The 11,476-nt window shown below is 46.6% G+C and overlaps 1 long non-coding RNA gene across 1 annotated transcript; it reads left to right on the forward strand.

The window, feature by feature from the left end:
• Positions 1 to 206: 206 nt before the first annotated feature.
• LOC118930025 (uncharacterized) lies at positions 207 to 9,486 on the forward strand. Its single transcript, XR_005031841.2, has 2 exons — positions 207 to 815; positions 8,376 to 9,486. It is a non-coding gene; the product is annotated as an uncharacterized LOC118930025 (long non-coding RNA).
• Positions 9,487 to 11,476: the final 1,990 nt, after the last annotated feature.

Here is an 11,476-nt window from a genome sequence, read left to right on the forward strand (position 1 = left end):
CTTTCCGACCTATGAGAAACTGGAGGGCTCCCCACATCAGCCCCGTTTTCAACTCCGGCAAGGGAGCAGGGCCAGGTTGGCCACTCCCACTATGCAGATGAGAAACCAAGGCACAGGGAGCTGGAGGCTCTCAGAGAAGACTGTCTGGGGTGTGGCAGGACCAGCCTTTGCAAGCAGGCCTGTCCTAGGATCCACATCCCCCCGAGCATGGCACGCTGGGTCTCTTCCTTCCCAGCTTCTGCCAGGTCTCTCTTCTTCACAGCCAGCTACTCTCCACTGACGTACCTCTTCCATTGGTGTCTCTCAACCGAAATCAGAACTGTAGGAAGAAAACCCATCAGAACTATCTGGGCAGTGTGGCTGGCCCCTCTTTTGGCCCTGTGAAAGACCAGTGGGCTTGCAAGTGACTTGAGTGAGGGAGTGAGAAAGTATTTCCAATGTCATGTTTTTCTCTCTGGCACAGACACACCTCACAGACTGGCACGAATCATTAAGTAATTCCCTAAAGCCCTATCTGCCTGGAAACGCCTACTGGTGTTTCCCAGATTTCAGAAGCCATTAACCCTGCGTGCCAGTAGGCTTAGCTACTCCCCACCCAGCCACAGACCTCCTGCCCATCCGCTGGGACGGACACGAAGAGGAGAGGGGCCTAACGCAGAGGCGCCACCTCTGGAACCTGGGGCCAGTCTGCGATTGTGCTCACGCAAGTCCCTGAGCTGAGACTCTCCTGAGTGCCGTCTCCTGGATTATCAGGCCTACTGTTTTAAGCATGGTGTCTATGGAGGCTAAAATAGAAGCCCGTTCTGTCCAAAGAGGTGGGTTCTCAGGCACTAGCTCATCTTTGGAAGTGTGTGGTCTCTGCTTGTCTGTGGAATGATGTGAAGCAGAGTGTCCTTGGTTTTAAGCATGGGTGTGGCAGATTGCATTTCCTAAAGATAGCCATGGCAGTATTTTCCTTGCAGCTAGGTATGGCTGTGTAACTAAGCTATGGCCAATGGCATGTAAATGAAATTATCGTGTGGAAATCTGTGGAAAGTTTCTTTGAAAGGGAAGCGGAGTGTCCTTCTTGTCCCTTTCTCCATCCTGCTGCCTGTAATACAGATCTGATGGCTAGGGCTCTAGCACCCTTCTTGGGCCACGAAGACTTGGGGTGGAGGAAAGCTTCAGGGAATACCAGAAACCAGAGGTTATGAAAGAAAAGATGGACAAATTTGGCTAGACTAAAATTTTTAACTTTCTGTGGCAAGAGACAACTTGAAGACAACAAATAAAGAGATTTGGAAACTGTATTTCTAAATCAGGACAAAGGATGCAAAGTACTTTTACAAATTGGCAAGAAAAGGACAAACCACCCAATAAAAATATTGGCAATATAGGGAAGAACAGTTCCAAAGCCAAAAAAATATGAAATATCATCAGTAATTAGCAAAATGGTTAGGTCAGCCTGAAAAAAGTGAGAAAGGTTGTTAGTACCTTAGGTAGTGGACCTGCAGAGGAGATTCATGTACATTGTTAACAGAAATGTGTGCTTTTATCATCCTTAAAAAATCAATCTGCAACTATTAAAATTCTTATATAAAATTAATCATTTTATATTTATAACTTGTATACATCATGTGTATATATTTTGACCACTAATCCATTCTTTATCATCGGTCCTCAAACATCTGTACAAGATAATGATGATTTTTGCGGCATTGTCTACAGGCCCAAAAAGCAGAATCAAAGTGAATGCCCACTCATTGGCAAATGGCTGAATCGGTTATGGTGCATGCATATCTAGGAATGTTGTACAGCCCTTAGAAAGAATAAAATAGAGATATATCCATGTTAACTTTTCATTAGATATTGATGAATAAGAAAAGCGTGTACAGTATTTAGGTAAAACACTGATTTAAACACACACACACATACACACATATATACTTCACTAGTTTGGGTCCTCCAAGAATTAGTCACCAAATGGAATTTACTTGTAAGAGGTTTATTGGGAAATGCTCCTGTGAGTAAAAAATGGGGAGTTTGCTGGAGGAGGCTGAAGACCGAAGTACTGAGGAAGTTTTGGCAATGTGGACAGGGAGTCCTCCAGTCACAGCCCCAGGTTTAGGGGGTCCCGCGTTCTGGGAACAGGCCTGCCCTGGTGGGCCGGCCCTGCTCAGTCAGCGCAAACACTACAGCCAGAGGTCTGGAAGGTGCTTTCCCACACTGTCACTCGTCTGCATGTGGATATGCTTGCATATGTGTGTGTACACATATGGATATGTGTGTATGACATGTATACGTATGTTTGTGTGTGTATATATAGGTGCAGAAACAAGTACGAAAGAATATGAACTAAGTTGTTACATGGGTTATGAGAGGGGGGGTCCTACTAAAAACAAACGAAGAATGAAAAGATTGCACTAAAATGCCTAAATTTCCAGATTCCTGTGTTCAACTGCCTATATAACATCTGAAAAAGCATCTCAATTCTAACACATTTTATAAGTCTTCACAGTCTGAGTTCACCCTGGCTCCACTAATCAAACCCCAGTCTTCTCCCAGCGCTCCCCAGATCTGATCCCAGCTTGTCTGGCAGTGATCTATTTGATTCCTGCTGCCTTTAGAACTTTTCTCTGCACCAGGTATTCAGGAATTTCACCACCACTTGCCTTGCTGCACATCATTCTTCATTTATTGTACTCGGTGCTTGATAGGCACTTAGCTCGTGTCCTTCAGTTTGGGGAAGTTTTCTTGTGATACTTTTATATATCATTTCCTTCCCTCCATTTCTTCTGTGCTTTCCAGATTGGGCCTCCTGAACGGGCTTCCAAACTTTCTCATTTTTTCTCTCCTGTCCTTTCTCATTTTATTTTTCTGTCTGGATGATTTTTCTCATCCCCAGATCTTCTTATTAAACCTTATCTGTTTTTACTTTAGAATCACAGTTTTTGATTTCTAAGAGATTTTTCTTTTCTTCTCTTTCTTTAAATATATTTATCATTTTGATCATTTAATGGAAGCTATTTTCTCATCTCCCTGAAGATATTATTGTTTTTCTTGATGTTTCTACTCTGCACATTATCTGTCGTCTGCTTTTACTCTATTTCTTTGTTGTGGTTTCTGTCTTTTGTGTTGGGGGTTTTCTCAAATGACTGGTAATTCTGGCATATCTGTTCATATTTCAAGAGGGGTGCTAAAAACATCTAAGTGGAAACACTATGTGGAGAGTGATAGGAGAAAACGGGGAAGGGTTGTCTGGGGAGTCAGTTTCTCTGGGTCTCTTCTGAGGTCGTTCATTTTCTTCTGTGAATGGTTTCATCTGCTCCAGGCCAGTAGGGCAGGAGTCAGTGTGTGGAGGGCTGGCAGTAGATGGGGTGGTAGGTGTGGGGAAAAGGAGCTGGCAGGCTTACCCTTTGCATGTGGACTCTCAGTCCCATTTTCTGTGCTGCGCCCCGTTGTGCTCGGAGCTCCTGTAGGTGAGTCCCTCGGTGTGAGTTCTCTGTGGTCTCCTTGGGGGGAGAGACATAAACTAGTGGGCTGCCAGCTGGGTAGGGAGCCGAGTCTGACTGTTGGCTTTGCAGAGTGTAAGCCTGTGCCCTGCTCTCTGCTCTGCACTGAGCTTGCCTTTCTGCCACTTGCTTTTCCTCTTTCATAAACATCTTCCATCTGCTAGTTTCTCCTCCCTTCTCCTGCCATCTAAGGGGTCCTTGTGGGATTATATATATATATTTGTCATCCTGTATGTATATATATTATTCTGCAGTTTGCTTTATTCACTCAACACTGGGTCCTGGGCATTATTCTGCTCCAGCACATTCAGGTCTATACATCCCCTGGATTTAATATCCCCTTATCAAGTTGACATATGACCTGTTCTGAATTTTCTCTGCTGACAACAGGGCTGCTGGGAACTTCCTGCACATCCTCAATGCATCCCTGCTGGGAGATATGCAGAGGAGGAGTCTGAAGGATGGCTCTCCCCCTCTCTGGGAGGGGAAGGAGGGTGGCTGAGTGCTGCTGAAGGAGCCTAGCCTCCCCCCAGTCAGCCCATTGGAGTGCCCGCCACTGAGTCACTCTGATTATCTCCACTTTCCTAGGGAGTAGGCCTCACCACCGTGCCCAGGGCCACATGGTGAGTCAGAGATGAAGCTCCTGCCCCCACCCTTGAGCCCTGGTTCCCAGGTCTGAGTTCCCAGCCTGCCACAGAGATGCCATGAGAGGGCATTCAGGTTTGAAGATGATCTGGCATCCTGGGCTCTAGTGGTATTTATTTATTTTTAGTTTTATTTTGAATAAATAAGATACCCACAGAGCCTTTAAGTTCTTGGATTCAGATAAGTGAAACTGTCCCTCACATTCCTGCCACACAGTCAGGAAGCTCCTTTCATTAGAAGCAACTGGTGCTAGTTTCTTGTGCATCCTTGAAGAGATAGTTTAATTAGAAAATTAAAAAAGTAAATAAAAGTCCCCATTTCCTTAAATGGAACCCTTGGGGGCAGGTGTTTTTGGGAATTCAGAAGTCAAGGAGTATACACTAGTGTGTCTATATTATGTCACACCCCCAGCAGAATCTGTGATCAAACACACCAAGATTTCTGCACCAAGCAGGGCAAAGAAAGCCATATTCATCCTTATGTCAGCTCAATTCAGATTGTGCTGTGAAATGTGTTTGTACCAAATTAATTTTTTTTAATCTGTCTTTTTTAGAGATGTTTGAATTTTATGATTGTGGATAAAGGAATGTAGACTTGTGTTTATACTTCTCCTTATTTACAAATTTATGATAATATTCTGCACACACTGGATCAGTACTAAAGGGGTTGTTACTTTTCTGCATCCACATAGTATTCCATTGTACACATGAACCATAATTAATTTAGCCTCTCTATGAACATCTGGATTATTTCCAGTTTTCTCCCGAGTTGCATCAATGCTGCAATGAACAACATTGTACAGTCATTAACCACATATGCAAGCCTATCTGTAGGATAGATTCCTAGCAGTGGAATGGTTCATTCAAATAATAATAATAATAGTTAACATTTGCATGGCATTTACTAAGAGCTGTGCACTGTGATGAGTGCTTTACAATAATTAATGTATTTTAATCTCTGCAAGAATCTCCAGAGGTAGGAACCATTATCATCCCATTTTGCAGATGAGGAAAACTGAGGCAAGATAAATTAGATAACTTGGACAGCTGGGATTTAGACAGGATGCTCAGGCTCCAGTCCATTCTCTTAACCATTATATTCTACTGTCTTTAGAAGGTTGTGGGAATTTGTAACTTAGAAGGATATTGCCAAACTGTCTCCCCTGCAACTTTACCAATTCATATTCCCATGGGCAGTTTGTGAGTGTGTTTGTTTACCCATCAACCCTGCTGAATCAAACTTTTTCATTTTCATCAATCTGATATATGAAAATGGTACCTCTGTGTCTTGGATTTATTTTACTAAGAGTCAGGTTGAGCATCTTTTCATCTAAGGGCCATTTGTATTTCCTTTTCCATAAACCACCCATTCATATCTTTTACTCATTTTTCTGTTTGCTTTTATCTGAAACTTGTGTTGAGCTTTTTACATGTTAGGAAGATGAGTCCTTAGTGATTCAAGTCATACAGATCTTTTCCCAGGCCATCCTTCATCTTTTGATTTTGTTTGTGGTGAGTTTTGGGCAGAGTATTGTAAGGAGATTAATGAAGGAAAAAAATGGAGGGCAGGAGAAGACAGAACAGATCCCTGGCAAGAGGCGCCCTGTGCCAAGTGAGGTGGGAGGGAAGGAAGGTGGTGGAGGGAGTGGAGGGGACCCGAAGGCAGCGGAGGCATGGGGTTCAAACACAGCAGGTAGGGCCCACTCAGACCACAGGCTGGGATGAAGGAGAAGGGGCTCTGGGGCAAACACGAAGATTTTCCTCCAAGAAACGGCTTCCTAGCTGCAAGGCTGCGGTCAGCTGGCAGCTGACAGCTGTTGTCTCTGCAGGGTCCACTCGGCTCTCAGACCAAGTCTAGGCCCTTCTTGGGGTGGGCTTGGCCAATGACTGAGCAAAGTGGTGGTACAAGGGCCCAGCCATTTCCACATTCCCACCCAGCCCTGGACTCCTCTGGCAGTCGCTGGTGGCCTGACAGACCATAAGGTCTGTGTAGCGGTCTGAAAGCCCCAGTCCTGTTTTCTCCCTCCCCTTTAGCAGTATATACCTCTTCCCGCATAACTCACCTTTGCAGTGGTAACTCCTCCTCAGCAACACTTCCTGGAAAACCCACACAGCCCAGACACCTAAAATCTTTTGGTAAAAAATGACACAAAAGCATTAGAATTGAAATGCCCTTCTTCTGTTTAAAAAACAAAATTAACTAAAATACATTTCATATTGCTGAAGTCTAAAGATTTGCTTGTTTGTTTTCTATTTGGTGACCATAAGCGTCCTTTGGTTTGGACAGAAAGTGAAAATGTTGGCCTGTGGGTGGGCACCCTTCCAGAGATCCTGGCCTGCCGGGCCAGTTACCTCCAAACCCTGGCTATTCCATACTGCTTCTCCAGCCTCTGTGCTGAGATCAGAATCTCCCCAGGTGTTGGCAAGGACCCCTCGGCCCTGTCACACCATTCCCACCGGCTGCTGCCCACCCGCATTTCCACCAGACATACCACGGTGACCATTATCACTGATCAACAGTAAAACCACTAATTTGTATGAGACATTCTTTCAACTCTCACCAAGTTCACCTGAAATGTTGAAATGCAATAGAATGTAAGTCAGCCGGAAAATGCTTGTTGAGCATATAATATGGGCAAAGAATGGTGGTCGGTGATAGGTTGGTGGGTTACAGGTAGCATGACATGTAACAGAGTACCTGTCCCCCTGGGAACAAACTGCCAGTTGGTAGACAGGGCAAATACCCATCCACTGATGGCCATGTCTGGTAAGTGATGCAGGTCCTAAATGACAGGGGACCTCAGAGGGAGAACTTCCTTCAGGAGGTGAGGATTGAGGTGGATTTGGAAGAATGGTGAGAATTTGGAAAGAGTGAGGAGGGCCTCAGGGAGAAGGTGCCTCCAAGGATCATGCCTTACTTATTTTGTCTGATGAGCCTGGTAGGTATCAGCTATCTCTATAAAGCATTGGTTTTCAACCCTGGCTGAATATTTTAATTACATGGAAGCTTTAAAAAATACATAGATGCCAGGGTCCCACCTCCAAAAAGTTTGATGAAATTGTTCTGGGGAGCAGCCTGGGTCCTGGGAATCTGAAAAGCTCTCTAGGTGCTCTGTGATTGGCAGCCGGCACTGAGAGCTTCTGCTTTACAGGAAGTGCAGGCAGCGTGAGAGCTCTGGTCTGTCAGCCCGCAGGCACACACACCTGTTGGGCTCTGACACTTCTAAGGCATGCCTCTCAGTCCTCCTTCCTGGACAGTGGCCACCAGAGAGAGGGGTCCTATCCTCTCTAAGTCCCACTCACACACCAGGCATCAGGCTCCCAGGAGCATTTTTCTGCCAGTTTCACATCAAATGGTTACAGGGTGGTCAAGCAGGTCACAAGCTGCTTGGCATTTCCCCTGCACTGCCCTCAGTGCCTCTTGTGGTGCTTTCCTGAAGCTCTGGAGGAAGCAGTGGAAGCTGTGGCCATCCAGAGGGCCCACCTCCCAGAAGAGTGTCAGTTTCAGTGGGTCTCAGGCCCAGCTTCCCAACAACACATCTACACATGCCAGGTGGGCAGGGGCCTGTGCAAAGGCCACAGAGTGGTGCCAGAGGCAGCTTTTCTCCTCCTACATTTCCTGGCAATGAGCAGGGCCTAAAGGAAGTCCAGCTTGCCTTTTGAGGCTGTCTCCACTCAATGGTCTCAGGAATGCTGTTCCTCATTTCAGAGAATTCCATAGGAGTGGCTGTTGGCCACTGGCCAGTGTGCCCAGTGAGGAATGTGCACCAATCACAGGTTTGAGCCAAGGAGGCCACTATTCCACCTCCTCTTAGCAGCATGATAATGTGTCCAAATGGCTGCAGGAAAAGGCACCTAGGGGTGACATTAGGATTTTCTGACAGGAAAGATTGCTACATCCTGGGGTTCACAATCAAGGCAAAGATAAAATGCCCTGGTTCTGAGGCTTTTTTATTTAGTTATTTATTTAAAAATAACTTTATTGATTTTTGTTTTAAAATGATACATGTGCCTTATTAAAAGAAAAAAATTGTAAACAGCAACATGCCCAGAAGAAATTGATGTCCCTCGTGGCTCCAGAAAGCCACTTGCACTGGCACTTTGTAGGCATCTCTGAAGGCCGACACCTGCCCTGGGAAAGGGTGCACTGCCCTGGGCGGGGTCCTGGAGAGCCTGACCTCTGAAAGCGCACTTGGTCCTGGGCTTGCATAAGTAACTCGATGACTCTCTCTGCAAACAGCTCCTGTAGAGACTCCCCACCACCCTGCCTTCTTGGAAAGAGCGTCCAGCGCATTCCACACTGGAACCCATCACAGCGGGAAGATGTCGAGGCCATAGCTCAACTTCCTTGGGTCAGGAGAGGCCCCGAGCAGTCATCTCTACCGCCTCTCAGCCCTCCAACTATGCAAAGAATGTGAACCATTTCCCATGGGACTGGCAACCTTGAAGCAGTTCTGAGCACATCCTCCCCAAATATCTGCTTTGCAAACAGATAAAACAGAGAAGCATCCCGAAAATGCTTGGGCTATCCACCTGAGGTGGTGGTACAATGTTTGCTTGCCTTTTTCTGCTTCTGGACTCCTTCTGAGAACTGTTGGCGAGCCAGCTTGGGATGAGGCCATGTTCCCTGTGGGGATGGAGAACAGAGAACTCTCTGGACAGGGCCTCTCAAGGGAATGGGGCCCAAGCAGTGCCCTGGGCCGTTTGCAGGGCTCCAGCTCCTGTCCCAGTAATGGAATCAATGCTGAACAGTTCTGGGATCATTTGGATGCCTTTTGGTGCCTGAGGAATCTGGGCATGGGACTGCCTTCACCACCACCAAGGACCCACCTCAACCAGCCTTTGGCCTCCCCAGTCCACGCCACCTCTGATTTTGTGGCCTGAGTGGATGGGGGCAGTGGCTGGGGCAAGGCCATGCCAGGCTTGGCAGAACACGTGGGTGGGGAGGCAGGACATGACTTTCTGAGTAGCTCTCACCTTCCAAGAGCCTCTGGCATGCCTTGTTGCACTACTGCAGGCGTGATCAGGCCCAGTGACCTACATAACCTTACAGAGGTAGGCCAGGTGCAGACCTTGACTCATCCCAGAGGAGCCTGATTTGGGAAGGGTGGGGGTGGGGAGGATTTCTAATCCTGAGATGTTGAAACCATCTAAATGTTCAGGCTCAGTGAATCATGATATGTCCAAAGGGTGAAATATTATGTAAAAGTGATTATAGTAAAGACTACTTAGCAACATTACAAATGTTTATGATATAATGCTGGGTGAACAAAGGAAGATAATGTGTATGTTTTGCACAATGGATGAGGGACGACTGGGAGGGGATTTAAAAAAATAACAATTGCTCTGCTGCAATGGTGTCATTATGGGCCTTATTCTTTTAAAACGAAGCAGTGACTTTAAAGTCAGACAGATCTGGACTAGTAGCTTAGTTCTGTTTTTTACCAGGAATGGCCTTGGCAGTAGTTTAATGTCTCTGAGATTGGTTCCTCATCTGTAAAATGGATCATCAATAATTCCCACCTCACAAGATTCTTGTGAAGATCAATCAGGTGCTGGGTGGGATTCCTCCCTTACCGCCTTCCTGTCTTCCTCCTCTCTCCCCACCTCCCCCTGCGCATTTTTCACTCAGACAGCACAATGTACTTACCCACAAGGATCCCACAGTTACATCATCCTGGGATCTGCTTAAATCTCTCGCTCTCGGGGGAGCCCACTGGCCTGCTGCGCGCGGAGCAGAGCTGGAGCCCACGGGCTTGGATGGGCGAGGGTGCTAATGACCACAGCCAGCCAGCGGGCAGGGGAGGCTTGCCTGTCTTTGCTTTCAGAGCAGCAACTGCAGCTGCTGCTACGGCCTCTGCTCAGGTCCTCTTACCCCTGTAGCAGGATGGATGGTTCCCAAAGCCTGAGGCAGGTGCCACTGGTGGGCAAAGAGGTGACTTCCAATGGCAAATGGACATACACTTTTCATTTTAAGAATGTAGTGTTTACATTATGTTTGGGGAAAAAATGAAGCAGTAGCTACCATAGTACAATGGAAGGGACATAAAATGGTAAAGAATGAGCTGACATTAAGGGGAATATTACACAAGTAATTGTTGAGCTGTGCCTGGATATGGCAAATACCAGGAAGGAGGCAGGGGATGACTGCAGCTTGGGGGTGGCTGCCCTGCCCTCTTGCGTCCATCTCCTAGCTCTGACCCAGCCTCTGTCCCTTCTAGAGTCTTCCCTGTGACCCCCTTCAACGACAGCCAAAGAGAGCTGCCTGAAAGGAAAGCTTTGACTGTGAGGCAGTGCTCTTAGGGAGAAGCCCTCTAGGATGGGACATCGCTCATCTGGTGAGCTTCCCTGACACCATCTTCCCACGTTAGATCCCTACACCCTGAATTTCCAAACCCAGCTTGCTAGTTAGGCTTCTGAGTTTTGGGATGTGCTGTGTCTTCTACCTGTGGTGTCCTTTCCTCCTTTTCTAGCTTAAGAACTCTTATTCAACCTTCAAAACCATTTCAAAGGTCTCTTTCTTCTGTGAAACTGTCTTGATCTCTTTGCAAAGGGTTAATCCTGCCTTCCACTCTGTCTTGCACACCATTGTACCACGCATAGCCCAAAGGGTTTGTTTCCTTGACTCTGTCCTCAATAAGGTGGTCTCTGAGAGCTTGGGATATTTAATTCAGGTCCTGGAATCCTGTACAGTAGGAGGTATATGACAGGTACTCAATACTAATGAAAACACAATAATTACAATTATCGTTTGTGAAGTGTTCTCTCTTCATTATCTCATTTAATCCTTCAACAGTCTCCCTAGGAGAAACTCCAGACACACTCACCTAAGGCATGAGGAAAGAGGGTCAGAGATATAACTCATTTGCTGCACAGCTGATGGGTAGAAGAGCCAGGATGCAAACCAGCCTGCCTGATTTTCGTGCTGGGCCCTTAACTAACCATCCTTGGCCTCTTGAAGTTCAGAGTAGTCCCCTCAATGCACCAGGTGGGCCTCTGGCCCCACATGGGTCAGGGGGACCCCTTCCAGCCACCAGGTATAGCTGCAGAGTGCAGGCTCCTGGGACTGCACATTCAGGGTTTCAAGGGTGGGGGTGGGAAAGCAAGAGGAAGGATAAAAGAGAGTTGAGTCAGATGCCTTTTGTGGAATTTATGGACTTTTTTTAATTTTGGGAAGAGGAAAAAAATGGCCATATATATTCCAAGTATGTCAAGAAAATAAGGGGCTCTTTACTGTTTACATGCAAAAATCTCTGGCAGCTGGCACCTGCAAGCAAGAGGCCAGGAATCTGTGAGACCCAGACGCCCTGAGCCCGGGCCCCAACTTTGGAGGGGGGCAGC

The sequence above is a fragment of the Manis pentadactyla genome, chromosome 1, assembly GCF_030020395.1.
Source record: "Manis pentadactyla isolate mManPen7 chromosome 1, mManPen7.hap1, whole genome shotgun sequence".
Taxonomy (NCBI): Eukaryota; Metazoa; Chordata; class Mammalia; order Pholidota; family Manidae; genus Manis; species Manis pentadactyla.